This window comes from Nicotiana tabacum, chromosome 7 (assembly GCF_000715075.1).
Source record: "Nicotiana tabacum cultivar K326 chromosome 7, ASM71507v2, whole genome shotgun sequence".
Classification (NCBI taxonomy): Eukaryota; Viridiplantae; Streptophyta; class Magnoliopsida; order Solanales; family Solanaceae; genus Nicotiana; species Nicotiana tabacum.
Window position 1 is genome coordinate 114,221,815 of NC_134086.1, and position 17,222 is coordinate 114,239,036.

Below are 17,222 nucleotides of genomic sequence, written 5' to 3' on the forward strand. Positions count from 1 at the left end.
TATTGTCTGCCTACTGCTTGTATTTAATTCAATACCATTACTTAGCATGCTGTAATTTCCTTTCTCCTGTTCTGAATCAATGTATTATGAATCCCAAATCCCTACCCCAATGTGATTAATACTTGTGGTTAGTTTGGGGCATGACAGCATTGAACATTGTTGAGCATAACCCAAACTTGATCCTCCTAGGATCATAACCCCCCATGTTTCCCATATATGTTGTGTGCTCTGGTTGATTTACAAGCATGACAACACTCCCTATTGTTGTACATGCCCAAAGTTAACCCATGCCTAAGTATATAGGCTCTTTGCAATGGATTCCCAATCCCCTGCCCCTTTGTGTGAAGTTATCAACTCTTTGAAGTGTTAATGACTATCTCCTATCACCCTTTCCTTCTCCTTTATTCCCTCATCTCTTAAAACTCAGTTTCCGCACTTTTCACTCTCTTCTTAGACTTAAGTTCTGCCCCCTCATGTTAGCCTTGCCTTGGGACCCATGAGCTCCCTCTGAACTTGGACACATGAGGGCTGGTAGATTCACACTATACTTGTCCCTATTCTGGTCATTAAACTTGGGTGTGAGCACTGCCCGAGGTCCTATTAAGGCCCTTAGGGAACTCTGACACACTCAAGTCTGAGAAAGGCTTTGGATCGATGGTATTTTGAGTTGGTTTATCTCATAACTCAGAGAGAAAGTCAAGAATCAGGCTTCCTCTAGTTGTAACATTTCTTTGTACTTTTTCTGATGTAATTTATTATTCCTGGTTTGTAATAATTTGTAATGAACTTTTGGGGCTGGCTAGTGAAAAAAGGGTTGGGAAATTATACATGCTCAAGGGTAGAAAACATGCCTATAGGACTACATTCTGTACTTGTTCAATTTGTATTAGAAAACATGCATATAGGACTGCTCTAATTCTACATATTCGTACTACATTTAGAAACCATGTCTATAGGACTCGCTTGTTCAATTCACATCAAGATAACATGCCTATAGGGATTATCTGAAATTCTGCACATTTGTCACCATTTAGATATCATGTTTTTTTAGGGCCCAATTGATTATAACCCAATAGCATGCTAAAATCAGTAACATATAGAAATCATGCCTAAAGGGGTTTTTAAGTAAAATTCTAGTTCGTTTCTATTCACATTCAATGTTAGATATCATGCCTATAGGGATTAAAATCAATAATAGTAGATAACATCACCTGCAGAATCTGGAACTAGTCTAATTTAAATTCGTCTATTCTGAACCTCCGTTTAATAATTCCCTTATTTTCAACAAGGTTTAGCAAGCATGGCTATAGGATTTCAAGCAGTACGTTTTGAGTTATCACTGTCTCACCACCTTCTGAATTAAGTAGATATCATGCCTATAGGACCCCGTCTAAACACTTAGGCAAGCCTTAGAGTAATAATTGTAAACTGGATCCATTTTGTTAATTGCTACAACCAGCAGGCAGGCCTGATTTGGACTTCTTATCTGAGTTATGTAATAAACTAATCTGCCTCAATAATTAACTTCCTTCGTCTTTATATGCTTTAATCAGACCTAAAAAGTATGTGCAAGTCATGCTAGTTATGTACTTTTGTTTGAGGAGGTATACTTGAGCCTTATGTGTTTATGTGTTTCCCCTGTAATGTGCAGTCTTTTATATGTTTTGTATGCCGCCTTAGATTTTTACCTTTGAAACTTCACGTCAACCTAATACCCCTCCCCTTTAGGATTAGTAGTCCTAAGTGCCTCCGGGACTGATAGGAACAGGACGGGTAATAGCATGTAATGGTGTTCGAAACCAATCCGCGCTTTAGTACCTTAAATGGGGTGGGAAAGGGTAGATATGGATATGATGACCGGTGCACTAATACCACGTGTAACCTCTCTTTTGAGTAGTGATTACCGGGTATTGCATTGATGTGATACATATTTTTTATAAACCTAGGACCCCCTTTTTTTACTTCCCCTTTCTCTTTTTTAGCATTGTAACTTCTTATTTAAAATCAGCTCTTTTTAATTGCTCTTTCAAACTTTGTTTACTTTCAAACTATTGTGTATTGAAATCCCCTCTTATTTGATCCTTATCTGCTGATATGTCAATTGCATCCCAAATTCACAACAACTGTCTGGCCAGGAACCACACTAGTAGATCCTGAGGGGTGCCTAACACCTTCCCCTTAGGATAATTTCAAGCACTTACCCAATCTCTGGTTACCCAAACAAACTTAGAATTGAATCTCTATTGGTGTCCTAATGCACCTTAACTTATTAGGTGGCGACTCTTCAAATACAAAAACCCAGTTCCCAAAAGGAACGAGTTGTCCCTCCAAATGTCATAAACCCAATTTCGCGAGAAAAAGGAGGCGAGACAGAAGGTAGCGTATGTGAAGTTGGCAGGGAGCACAAGCAAGGAGGAGAGTAGAGCGAATAGAGAGAGGTACAAGGTGGCGAGGAAGGAGGCAAAGCTGGCGGTCACGGAGGCTAAGAATGCAGCATTTGGTCATCTGTACAAGGAATTGAGGGAAAAAGGCAAGGACAGGAAGTTGTTTTGGCTCGCTAAAGCAAGGGAGAGGAAGGAACGGGATCTGTACCAAGTAAGTTGCATCAAAGACGAGGATGGTAGAGTATTGATGGGAGAGTCCCAGATTAAGGAGAGATTGCAGACGTACTTCCATGGTCTTCTAAACAAATAGGGGGATCGGGATATAGTGCTAGGGGATTTGGGGCATTCAGAGAGTATTCGGGATTTTAGGTATTGCAGATGCATTAAGGTGAAGGAGGTCATGAGGGTTTTGCATAAGATGAGTAGGGCAGAGCGAGCGGGCCAAACAAAATTCCGGTTGAGTTTTGGAAGTGTGTGGGTATAGAAGGATTGGAGTGGCTGACTGGGTTGTTCAATGTGATTTTTAGGAGAAGAGGATGCCAGATGAGTAAAGGTGGAGTACAGTGGTACCGTTGTACAAGAACAAAGGTGATATCCAGTGTTGTAACAATTATAGGGGTATCAAGTTACTAAGTCAAACCATGAAAGTTTGGGAAGGGGTGGTTGAGGTAAGGTGAGGAAGAAGACGTCTATATCCGACAATCAGTTTGAGTTCATGCTGGGTCGCTCCACTACGGAAGCTATCCACCTTATTAGGAGGTTGGTGGAACAGTACAGGGATAAAAAGAAGGATCTGCACATGGTGTTTATTGACTTGGAGAAACCGTATGACAAGGTCCCTAGGGAGGTGCTCTGAAGATGTCTTGAGGCAAAGAGCGTGCCGGTAGCTTACATCAGAGAGATCAAGGACATGTATGATGGAGCTAAGACTAAGGTTAGGACTGTGGGAGACGACTCAGAGCATTTTCCACTTGTTATGGGATTACACCAAGGCTCTGCGCTTAGCCCTTTCTTATTTGCCTTAGTGATGGATGCATTGACACACCATATTCAAAGGAATGTGCCATGATGTATGTTATTTACTGATGACATAGTTCTAACTGAAGAGATGAGGGACGGGGTTAACGAGGTTGGAGGTTTGGAGACATACCCTTGAGTATAAGTGTTTCAAATTAAGTAGGTCTAAGACAGAGTACCTGGAGTGCACGATTAGCGCTGAGTCTAGGGAAGTAGGCAGAGACGTATGGCTCGGATCACAGGTCATCCCCAAGAGAGGTAGCTTTAAGTACCTTGGGCCGGTGATTCAGGGGGACGGAGAGATTGACGAGGACGTCATTCACCATATAGGGGTGGGCTGTATGAAAAGAAGACTTGCATCTGGAGTCTTGTGTGACAAGAAAGTGCCACCGATACTCAAAGGTAAGTTTTATAGAGTTGTGGTTAGACCGGCCATGTTGTATGGGGAAAAGTGTTGGCCGGTTAAGAACTCCCATATCTAGAGGATGAAGGTAGCAGAGATGAGGATGTTGAGGTGGATGTGCGGGCACACTAGGATAGACAAGATTAGGAATGAATATATTCGGGAGAACGTGGGTGTGGCCCCTGTGGATGACAATATTCGAAAAGCGAGGCTCAGATGGTTTGGGCACGTGCGGAGGAGAAGTCTTGATGCTCCGGTGAGGAGGTGTGAGTGGTTGGCTTGGTGGGTACAAGAAGAGGTAGAGGGCAGTCTAAGAAGTATTGAGAAGAGGTGATCAGGCAGGATATGACACGACTGCAGATTTCCGAGGATATAACCCTTGATAGAAAGGTCTGGAGGTCAAGCATTAGGGTTGTAGGCTAGAGAGTAGTAGAGTTTTCCCTACTTCATACCCAAAGTGAGGCGGGGTTGCATAGGGTTGATCTTAGATGGCTTGCGGTTTATGTTGAGTCCATACTATCCTTGTTGTTTATCTTAGCCCCGGGCCTTAGATACTGGTTACTATTGTTGCATGTCATTTATCTTTTGGTTTTTATGCTTCAGTTACTATTTCTACGGTTTCTGCTGAAGTTACTTATAAATTGTCTTTTCATATGTTTATTTCTGTCTTCCTGAGCTGAGGGTCTATCGGAAACAATCTCTTTGCCCTATCGGGATAGAGGTAAGGTTTGCGTATACATTACCTTTCCTAGACCCCACTTTTGTGGAATTTTACTGGGTAGTTGTTGTTGTTGATATATATCTATTTATTTTGAGTTTATTTAATTAAAAGAACTTGTTTTTCTAAAATGGAATTTTAATTACATTCCATTATATATTGACGATAAAGTCTTAGCTTATTTTAAATTCTAAATATTTGGGAAAAATTATTATAGATAAAATAAAAATCTTATTCGATTTTAAATTCTAAATTTGATGTTCTTATCTAGTTCAAATAAGAAAGAGTTTAATGGTCAATATATTAATAAATTTCCAAGTTTAAAATTTTAGAAAAGATGATTGCAATATATTAATATTACATTAAAGCTTTGTTATTTTTAAGTTTAATACATATAATATATACATATAAATTTATTTGGTTCAGTTATGTATTTTTTTAATTTTATTTAAAAATAAAAAACTATCTTAATTATTCCGTCTGATCGTAGATTTATATTGAACCTATGATCTTATTAAGAAAAACTTAGTAATCGGTTTGTGTTTAACCAGAAAATAAGAATTTCGGTCAAAGCTTAATTTTAGAAGAACTCGGGTTACTCATAACCAAATAACAAAATAATTATGTAATGAAAAAAGGAAAATTGAACTGAGAAGTAGCCGAGTAAGCAAAATAAAGCAATATAAATAAGTATATTCCAATAATAATCAGTGTGTCCATACAAAATATTACTTCTCTCCTTTTATAGCTATTTCTAAGCACTACGTTTCTTTCCTCTCATAATAGAGCAATTATGAGCAATTAATGACATTAATGAAACATTATAGTTGGCAATCGTAACTATTTCGTGAAGATTCTATAACGTTCTCCATCATTTATGCTCATTAATTGCAGATAATATGTATCTGTACTTTTTGCTATCTTGGTTCATTCCACTGATGTCTCTTCAAATTATCAAGAGATCCGAGTAACCGTTCCTTCTTGTTTTCGTGAACCTTTGCCCGTACCTATTAAGGCTCGTGTCTCTTTGTATACCCTTTGCCAGTTGTCACTCTCTTATTAATCCATGTGTCTTGACATGTCAACCACATAAGTAATTCCAAATACTAACTCGATTTTCCCAATACAGATAGTCTCCCCACTTGCCATTTATTCAGCAATTGAATATTTGGCAAGTAGATCTCATTAAAGCGAGAATTTTGCCGCAATTCTCACATATCATTATACCTTTTTCCAGAACTGACGCTTCGCATGTCACTTCCATTTAATGCATGTAACACATGGTGGCTTTTGATTGGTTTTGCAGTCCTCCAGCGTCTTTTAGGGTTTTTTACAGCTACATCAATTACGAAGTGACAATTTTCATTATGACGTTTCCATCATTACCTTTTTGTTTGACAATTGCTTCTGAGTATAAATATATTCTTTGTCTTTTCTTTCATAGAATTTTTTTCCATCATTGACTATTCAATCTTCTCTTCTTCTTCATATAGCTATGTCTTCTTCAAACCCTGACCCTCAAAAAGTTCTTATTGTAAATGAACTTCCCCTTGTTCCTACTAGAAGCAGGAGAGAGGGCAGGCTGTGTAGTTTAGGGTCAGTTTCCATTCGAGGTTCTTCTTCTTCTCAACCTAGTTCCACTCCTCCTTCATATTCTAGAACTAGGGTTTCTCTTCCACATAGGTCTTGTGCTAGAAGTAGAGATTCCAATGAGCAAGTCCGTAAACCTACAGTAGATGAAATTATCCCTTCTGAACTTTCTTTTTATACTAATAGAGAATCGATTAGAAACCAGGTTTCTTCTATATCCTCTCATGATCGTGCCGATGTTTATCCTTCATAGATTATTGAAGGTTTGATCTCTGTTGTTCGTAGATATTGTCATTGGAAGTTCGATTTCCCAATTCTAATCTCTAATGCAAATAAAAGGATCACTTCATTCAAAGCTGGCTTTTCTTTTGTGTATACGTACCCCTTTACATTGGACTTTAGACCCCCTATTGATCCAGTTATTATTGAATTCTGCCACTTCTTCAATGTGTGTTTAGGACAAATTGGCCCTATTTTATGTAGGGTTGTTGCATATTTAAGATATTTTGCTAATTTGGCTCAATTGCCTTTCACCTTTTTCAGTTAATCCATCTCTACTCCCCTAGGTTATTCCGTCATGAGATTTTTACTTTGGTGGCAAGAAGTAAGAGAGTTTTAGTTAGTTCTGAAGATGATAAAGATCGTGGCTGGTACGCCCGATTTGTTGTTGCTCCTACGACAGGGATAGGTGGTGAAGAAAATATGCCCTTTCCTGAAAAGTGGAATTTCGCACGTAAGTTTTGTTTACAACTTTCTCTCTTCTCTTTTTTTAAGAGTTTGTACTTCCCTTGATTGTTTCACTTTTCCTTTTTCAGCAACCATGGAAATTGTTGAAGAGATTCCCAATTGCCGTGGTTGGGTAGAAAAATTGTTGACCATTGCTCTGATAGAAGTTAGATTTCGGATGTACCTCTCAAATAGGTTTGGTTGGAAGGTTAAGACTCACAGTATAATTTTTATTCTTTCCCTTCTTTTTTTATTCATTCTTTAATTAGAATTTATTTAACTCATCTTTTTATCAGGGTTTCCTATTCGTGGCGTGTAACGCCCCAAATTTTTTATAATAATTGCATTCTTGATTGAGCATTTTTATAACGAGGAAATATTTTACTTTGCACTTCCTAAATATGAAATGGTCAATATATAAAAATTTCTTACTTTAGGTTGTGTTAATATTGGCAATGAAGTTCCATGATGTTGCTATATGTAACACTTAATATTATTTTGACTAGTTGTTATTAAATATAATATATAATTAGGTTTTTGGGTTTCCAACCTTTTGTATTTATCTAAGAATATTTAGTAGTTGGGTAACCATTTTATTGCATATCTATTCATAAACTCCCCATTTTTTGTACTCTTCAAGACAAAGAAGAATAGCTATTCATCTCTCTCTTTCTATCTATCTCTCTTTCTCTCTATCTCTCTCTCTATCTATCTCTCTCTCTCTCTCTCACTCTCTCTCTCACTCTATCTCTCTCTCTCTCCTCCGTAGAAACTAGAAAATCTGAAGTTTCACGAAAAAAAATCATGGATTTCTACTAAATCAACAAGCAAATTTCGTTTTTGGTGAAGATCAAGTTGCTCCTCTTGGTAAGTTTCTAAACTCGTTTTTATACTAGATACCTACTAGCATTTTCTACATATCTTTTTGTACAGAGCTCCAATTTAAGTGATCTAGGACTTTCTGAAAAGGTATTTCGTAAATCTATAACTCTTATGAAGGAAATAAAATTTAGTTTTGTTGGTATTTACCTGAAAAAGGATCAGAAAGTACAGGGCAGGTGCTGTCCAGATTTCCAGTTTTAGAAATACTCCATGTACTGCTGTTAGTAATTTTAGCATAACTTTTTGTTCAAAATTGATATGGAGGTGATTCAAGATGTTCTGAAATGGTAATACATATATCTACAACTTTTGTGAAGACCATAAAGTCAAGTTTGTCCGTGTATATCTTCAAAACCGAGTCATAACTCGGAAGAGTGATACTGTCCAGAATTTCTGTTTCAAACGTTATTGGGTAATTTTCACCAATATCATATTTAGTTTGACTTGATAAATCACTGAACTTATTTAGATACTTGATTATGTATTTAATGTATATAAACTCTTGAAAAAAAATCAAAGGGGAAGTGTTTGAGGAAGTGGACAGATTTGGTTTGTTTACGGCGTAGACGATTCGAACGTTCCCAGGTTGTGATTGAACTGTTTCGTGGTAAAACACCAAGGTTTGTGTATAAACTTGTACTCTTTTTGCTTGCTGTAATATGTTGAAATAACTTGATATTTTATTTTTCTTGGCTTCAATTTATATTGTTATATTCGTATTATATCAAGTATTATAAAATATTTGCTAAATCGCCCATTCGTACGGATTGTTTGATCATTTTGCATTCCTGTTGGAACTTTGTCCTTCTTGTGGCAGTGACTTTGTCACTCATCTTGGCATGCCTCTTGATTTGGATCTTTTGCCATCTTGACTTTGGATTTGTAGTTCGTCTTGAATTATGGAACTTGTTCGTGTTAAGTACGAACTAGGAAGCCATTTTTAATATGGTTCGTGATTCTCTGGTCTATTGGGTTTTGACCCTACTTGATTTGGGGCTTCGGTCCATCTTGATATTTGATTATGCTTAGTGAGCTGGCATGACGTACATATTGGGTGAAAAATGGATATTTGGTATACTCTCTTAAATTGATAGTATACACTTTCTAGACTCTTGAACATTGTTATTGATATTTGGAAACACTTCAAAGTTTGATATGGATATGTTTGATATATTTGTTCACTTGTTTTAAATTATGTTAAATTGAGCTAACTATGACTGAAAAGGGGAATTGGAGAATTTAATGACTTCAAGCCTAAAGTTTATACGCCACTAAGCTTCATCGATAGTTGTTTTCTATCGTAGGAAATGTTCGGGATGAAATCTGAAGATGGCCAGGGTGAAGTAGTCTTTTTGGGAGAATTTATGGAGATCACATTTGCATATGCACCTTGGTTTGCATAGTTTTGGGACATGTACATGATATACAGGATATATATATGTCACACTTATGTTATTTGGAGGCTTGTTGGATTTTAAAGACCAAAATCTTGTAACTTGAATTTGTAACCTATTTTATTTGGAGGCTTGTTGGATTTTAAAGACCAAAATCTTGTAACTTGAATTTGTAACCTATTTTATTGTATTAGGGTCTTTTAATAACTCAAGTCTTGTAATATGTTGAATTTACACTTTGTCTTGTAAATATGTAGAAAAGGAGAAAACTAGTTTCTTTTTTTATACTCGATAGTTTGAAATTTATGTACAATATAAACTTGCAGTGATTTTGAATGATTGTATAAATCAGTTAGGAAGTTGCTTTAATCTGTTAATATTTTGACATTGTATTTCATTTAAAATAAAATTATGGTGTATTTTAAAAAAAAAATATATATTGCACTTTGAACCTTTTCGCATGGGCCTACTTCTGCTACTAAAATTATTCTGAATATTTTTTTTTAATTAATATCTCTTTTAATATTTTGTAAGTAGAAAATTAGATTTGTTTCCTAAGTAGTACCCTCCCAAAGGGGTTGCTACAAGTTTTGGTATCAGAGCCACGGTTTGTAATTCTAGGATATGTTTTGTTGTGATAGTACCTAGTAATTGTTGTTATTTCCTTTCTTGAAAATGACTTGGAGTTTTTAAATTTTTGCATACTTGTTTAATTTAATTTATTGTATTATGTGTGCATATGCATCATGTACATGTCCCTAATGCAGTGTGATCTTATCTTTTATAGGAATTTTAGTATGGCCTCTTCTTCGAATAGAGCTATTGAATCCGTTGATGAAAGTCAAGCCTAGTATAATGCCATGCCTCACCTTCAAGGAGGAAATGAGGAACCCTTGCCTGACCTAAGTCCTCCTCGTGTTAGTGGAAATGAAATGGGCAGTAATCCAAGAGCAATGAGTCATAATACTCCATTTATGACTCCTCCATTCCAGCAGATGGCTGAATTCTTTCGTCACTTGGCTGGGACAATATCAGAACCTAGTGAAATGAATTTTGAGAAGATGAGAAAAATGGGCAGAGTTGAATTTGAAGGCACTACAGATCCCACGATAGCTGAACAATGGCTCGAGCGCATTGAGAGGGTCTTTGAACAACTGGAGTATACTAATGCTGCCAAATTTAAGTATGCTATCTCCCTTTTACAAAAAGATGCCTATGATTGGTGGGTAAGTGTGCCAAATGCAAAAGCAAAACCTCCGGTGCTGACTTGGGATGACTTTATGAAATCATTTCGGGCAAAATATGTTCCCCCTGTCTATTGTGATGCTAAAAAGAAAGAGTTTCTGAATTCAAGACAAGGGAGTATGATTATTGCAGAGTATCAACAAAACTTTCTCAGGCTTTCTCGCTATGCTAAAGGTATTATTGATGGTGAAAGAGACAAGTGCAGAAGATTTGAAGAAGGTTTGAATGGTTACATTCGAAAATCAGTGGCAATCTTACAACTTGAGGATTTTTCCAAGCTGATTTCAGCGGCACTTACTTGGGAAAGAATTGACAAGGAAGAAGCTAGTAGGAGAGAAAACAGGTTTAGGAAAGGTAATTCAGATTATGGCGGTCCATCCAAAAAGGGAAAGTTTGACTATTCCAAGACCGAGAGTACACATAAATCATTACATCATAAGCAGAATAAGTCAAATTTTTCTAATGCCAGTACTCCAAGTTATGGCCAAGGCAAAACTCATACACCTACTTGTGCACAGTGCGGGAAGAATCATTTTGGTGCATGTAAACGAGCTTCTGGTGCTTGTTTTAATTGTGGAAGTATGGATCATAAAGTGAAGGATTGTCGTAATCCTAATCCTCTTTCTTATACGCATACAGAAGGATCCGTTCAAAAGCCTGTCACTACTCTTCTCAAGCTAATAGTAGTGCTAGACCTCAAAATATGCAAGTAGCGGGTTCGAGTGTAGCTAATCAGGCCGGTGGGTCGAGAGCTGCTGCACGAGTTTATGCTATGAGACAGAAGAATGACCAGGATGGTCCGGACGTGGTTGCTGGTAAATTTCACTTATTTGGCATATCTGTTATTACATTATTTGATCCTGGATCTTCGCATTCTTATGTTTGCTCATCACTTGCATTTCCCGATACTGTTAAATCTGTGAGACTTGACTTTGATGTGCTGGTCACGAGTCCATTAGGTCATCAGGCTGTTGTTAACAGGATTTACCGAGATTGTCCATTCATGATTCAAAATCTGGTCTTCCCTGTCGACTTGCTTGAAATGCCCTTCCGAGACTATGATGTTATTATTGGCATGGATTGGCTCCATAGGCAGATTATAGGTTAAAGCAAGTGACATTTAGAACTCCTGCTTATTCACACATGGTAGTTCAAGGAGAAAGATCATTGACATCTAATATTATTTCTGCGGTCTTGGCAAGGAAGATGATTTGTCAAGGTTGTGATGTCTATCTTGCTCATATAGTTGATACACGATTGGGGAGTCCAAGTCGTAAGGACATACCAACTGTGTGCGACTTTCCTGATGATCTTCCTGGGTTGCCTCCAGAAAGGGAGATTGAATTTCCTATAGATCTTGTCTCTTGAACTACTCCTATTTCTATCGCTCCCTATAGAATGGCTCCGACTAAATTAAAAGAGTTAAAGGCTCAATTGCAAGAACTTCTTGAGAAAGGTTTTATCCATCCCAGTATTTCACCTTGGGGAGCTCCTGTTTTATTTGTGAAAAAGAAAGATGGCACTCTTAGTCTTTGTATTGATTACCGATAGCTGAACAAGGTAATAATCAAGAACAAATACTCACTGCCTAGAATCGATGACTTGTTTGACCAACTGAAGGGTGCCATGTTATTCTCAAAAATTGACTTGAGGTCTGGATATTATCAGTTGCGTGTGAGGGAGAAAGATGTTCCTAAAACTGCTTTTAGGACCAGGTATGGCCATTATGAATTTTTGGTAATGCCATTTGGTTTGACAAATGCTCCTGCTGCATTTATGGATCTAATGAACCGTGTATTCAAGCCTTATCTCGATCAATTTGTGGTGGTGTTTATTGATGACATTTTAGTCTATTCCAAAAATAGAGAAGATCATGATAAGCATATCCGAATTGTCATGCAAATTGTGAAAGAGAGACAACTCTACCCGAAGCTTTCCAAATGTGAATTTTGGCTGAATGAAGTGGCTTTTTTAGGGCACATTTCATCTGAAGGTGTGAAGGTTAATCCTAGTAAGATTCAAGCTATTGTTGATTGGAAACTAACTAAAACTCCAACTGAGATAAGAAGTTTCTTGGGTTTTAGCAGGATACTACAAAAGGTTTGTGAAGGGCTTCTCTATTATAGCTTCTCCCTTGACCAAACTTTTGGGGGAAAACGCCAAATTTGTATGGGGTGACAAGTGTCAAGAGAGCTTTGAAAAGCTTAAATCCTTGTTGACACAAGCTCAAATACTTTCTTTGCCAGCTGAAGGAAAAGATTATGTGGTATACAGTGATGCATCTCATCGTGGCTTGGGTTGTGTTTTGATGCAAGAAGGGAAAGTAATTGCTTACGCCTCTCGAAAGTTGAAATTGCATGAGTTGAATTATCCCACTCATGATCTTGAAATTGCTGCCATTGTTTTTGCCTTAAAAATTTGGAGGCATTACTTATACGGAGAGAAGTGTCACATATTTACTGATCACAAGAGTTTGAAGTACTTGAGTACACAAAAAGAGTTAAACTTGCGACAACGTAGATGGCTTGAACTCATCAAAGATTATGATTGCACAATTGATTATCATCCTGGTAAAGCCAATGTGGTTGCAGATGCATTGAGTCGCAATTCCCTTGCAAGTTTAACTCTAAGTCCTTTGTCTTTGCTTCTTGAATTAAGAGCCATGAATGTTTGCCTTTCATTTAATTCTAATGGTTCTATCATTGCTAATTTGCAAGTCAAGCCAGTCTTACTTGAGCAAGTCCAAGAAGCACAGAAGTTAGATAAGAAGCTTGTGAAACGGGTTGAAAAAGTCCAAAATGGAAGAGAATCAGATTTTTCATTAAGGAAAGATGGTACCTTATTTTATAAAAATAGGTTGTGTGTTCCTAATGATGATGAATTGAGAAAGCAGATCTTGATTGAAGCACATAGTTCACCTTATGCAATGCATCCTGGAGGTACTAAAATGTATTGGACCATTAAGGAGCACTATTGGTGGAGTGGTATGAAGAAAGACATTGCAGAGTTCATTTCTAAATGCTTGATATATCAACAAATAAAGGCTAAACATCAAGTCCCAGCTGGTCTCCTGCAACCTTTGTCAATACCTGAATGGAAATGGGAAAGGATAACGATGGACTTTGTTTCTGGACTTCCACGCACTCAAAGAAATCATGATGCAATTTGGGTCATTGTAGATAGACTAACTAAGAGTGCTCATTTCTTGGCAATCAGAATGGACTACTTACTTGAACGTTTAGCAGAATTGTACATTAATGAGATTGTGAAGTTGCATGGAATCCCTGTTTCTATTGTGTCTGATAGAGATCCGAGGTTTACATCCAGATTTTGGTCTAGCTTGCAAGAAGCTTTGGGTTCCAGGTTGAATTTTAGTACCGCGTTCCATCCACAAACGGACGGCCAGTCTGAAAGGGTAATACAAATCTTGGAGGATATGCTTCGAGCCTGCATTATTGAGTTTAAGGGTAATTGGGACAAACACTTAGCCCTAATAGAATTTGCTTACAATAATAGCTACCAATAAAGTATAGGCATGCCTCCTTATGAAGCTTTATATGGGAGAAAATGTAGAACGCCTCTTTGTTGGAATGAGGTTAGTGAAAGAAAATTTGTGGATCCTGAGATTGTGCAACAAACTGAAGATAAGGTAAAAATCATCAAGGATCGTTTGAAAATTTCTTCAGACAGACAAAAGTCCGATGCAGATCTTAAAAGGCGTGAAATTGAGCATCAGGTGGGCGATAAGGTATTTTTAAAGGTTTCTCCATGGAAGAAGACTTATGAGATTTGGCCAAAAAGGTAAATTTAGTCCTCGATTCATTGGACCTTATGAAATACTTGAGAGAATTGGTCCAGTTGCATATAAGCTAGCTTTGCCACCTGAATTAGGTAAGATCCACAATGTCTTTCATGTTTCTATGCTTCGAAAATACCGCTCAGTTCTATCTCATATTCTTCCTATTGAGTCTATTGAGGTTAATCCTGATTTGACATATGAAGAAGAACCAATCCAAATCTTAGCGCATTAGATAAAAGAGCTTACTAATAAGAGAATACCATTAGTGAAGGTTCTTTGGAGAAATCATTCAGGCGAAGAAGCTACCTGGGAGCGAGAAGAGGATATGCGAGTTCAATATCTACATTTGTTTCGGGACTAGTACAAGGTAAATTTCGAGACAAAATTTTTTTTAGGGAGAGAGAGTTGTAACACCCCAAATTTTTTATAATATTTGCATTCTTGATTGAGCATTTTTATAACGAGGAAATATTTTACTTTGCACTTCCTAAATGTGAAATGGTCAATATATGAAAATTTCTTACTTTAGGTTGTGTTAATATTGGCAATGAAGTTCCATGATGTTGCTATATGTAACACTTAATATTATTTTTATTAGTTGTTATTAAATATAATATATAATTAAGTTTTTGGATTTCCAACCTTTTGTATTTATCTAAGAATATTTAGTAGTTGGGTAACCATTTTATTTTATATCTATCCATAAACTCCCCATTTTTTTCTATTCTTCAAGACAAAGAAGAATAGTTATTCATCTCTCTCTTTCTATCTATCTCTCTTTCTCTCTATCTCTATCTCTCTATCTCTCTCTCCTCCGTAGAAACTAGAAAATCTGAAGTTTCATGAAAAAAAAACCATGGATTTCTACTAAATCAACAAGCAAATTTCGTTTTTGGTGAAGATCAAGTTGCTCCTCTTGGTAAGTTTCTAAACTCGTTTTTATACTAGACACCTACTAGAATTTTCTACATATCTTTTTGTACAGAGCTCTGATTTAAGTGATCCAGGACTTTCTGGAAAGGTATTTCATAAATCTATAACTCTTATGGAGGAACCAAAATCTATTTTTGTTGGTATTTACCTGAAAAAGGATCAGAAAGTACAGGGCAGGTGCTGTCCAGATTTTCAGTTTTAGAAATACTCCATGTACTGCTGTTAGTAATTTTAGCATAACCTTTTGTTCAAAATTGATATGGAGGTGATTCAAGATGTTATGAAATGGTAAGACATAGATCTACAACTTTTGTGAAGACCATAAAGTCTAGTTTGTCCGTTTAGATATTCGAAACTGAGTCATAACTCGGAACAGTGATACTGTCCAGAATTTCTGTTTCAAATGTTTTTGAATAATTTCACCAATATCATATTTAGTTTGACTTGCTAAATCACTGAACTTATTTAGATACTTGATTATGTATTTAATGTATATAAACTCTTGAAAAAAAATCAAAGGGGAAGTGTTTGAGGAAGTGGACAGATTTGGTTTGTTTACGGCGTAGACGATTCGAACGTCCCCAAGTTGTGATTGAACTGTTTCGTGGTAAAACACCAAGGTTTGTGTATAAACTTGTACTCTTTTTGCTTGCTGGAATATGTTGAAATAACTTGATATTTTATTTTTCTTGGCTTCAATTTATATTGTTATATTCGTATTATATCAAGTATTGTAAGATATTTGCAAAATCGTCCATTCGTACGGATGTTTGATTATTTTGCATTCTTGTTGGGACTTTGTCCTTCTTGTGGCAGTGACTTTGTCACTCATCTTGGCATGCCTCTTGATTTGGATCTTTTGCCATCTTGACTTTGGATTTGTAGTTCGTCTTGAATTATGGAACTTGTCTGTGTTAAGTACGAACTAGGAAGCCATTTTTAATATGGTTCTTGATTCTCTGGTCTATTGGGTTTTGACCCTACTTGATTTGGGGCTTCGGTCCATCTTGATATTTGATTATGCTTAGTGAGATGGCATGACGTACATATTGGGTGAAAAATGGATATTTGGTATACTCTCTTAAATTGATAGTATACACTTTCTAAACTCTTGAACATTGTTATTGATATTTGGAAACACTTCAAAGTTTGATATGGATATGTTTGATATATTTGTTCACTTGTTTTAAATTATATTAAATTGAGCTAACTATGACCGAAAAGGGGAATTGGAGAATTTAATGACTTCAAGCCTAAAGTTTATACGCCACTAAGCTTCATGCTTAGCGATAGTTGTTTTCTATCGTAGGAAATGGTCGGGATGAAATCTGAAGATGGTCAGGGTGAAGTACTCTTTTTGGGAGAATTTATGGAGATCACATTTGCATATGCACCTTGGTTTGCATAGTTTGGGGACATGTACATGATATACAGGATATATATATATATGTCACACTTATGTTATTTGGAGGCTTGTTGGATTTTAAAGACCAAAATCTTGTAACTTGAATTTGTAACCTATTTTATTGTATTAGGGTGTTTTAATAACTCAAGTCTTGTAATATGCTGAATTTACGCTTTCTCTTGTAAATATGTAGAAAAGGAGAAAACTAGTTTCCTTTTTTTTTATACCTGATAGTTTGAAATTTATGTACAATATAAACTTGCAGTGATTTTGAATGATTGTATTAATCAGTTAGGAAGTTGGTTTAATCTGTTAATATTTTGACATTGTATTTCATTTAAAATAAAATTATGGTGTATTTTTAAAAAGAAAATATATTGCACTTTGAACCTTTTCGCATGGGCCTACTTCCGCTACTAAAATTATTCTGAATTTTTTTTAATTAATATCTCTTTTAATATTTTGTAAGTAGAAAATTAGATTTGTTTCCTAAGTAGTACCCTCCCAAAGGGGCTGCTACATGGCGTAAGTGCTGAGTCAATCGCAACTTCTAGACTTTGGCGAGAGCTCAGGAGATAATCTTGAGTTCTTCATCGAAAAGGAAAGCTGACAGACCCTAGGATTCTTAAGATGAAGAGGAGCGGGATGGAAGCTCTGTGGTTAGAAAGTCGCAGGCTAGAAGACGTGTCATTTCGGATGACGAAGTTACTCCTCCTCCTCGTTCTG

General features: G+C 36.6%; 1 long non-coding RNA gene across 1 annotated transcript; it reads left to right on the forward strand.

Annotated features, from left to right (window-relative positions):
* Window positions 1-14,874: 14,874 nt before the first annotated feature.
* LOC107768073 (uncharacterized) lies at window positions 14,875-16,720 on the forward strand. Its single transcript, XR_001644069.2, has 2 exons — window positions 14,875-15,077; window positions 16,401-16,720. It is a non-coding gene; the product is annotated as an uncharacterized LOC107768073 (long non-coding RNA).
* Window positions 16,721-17,222: the final 502 nt, after the last annotated feature.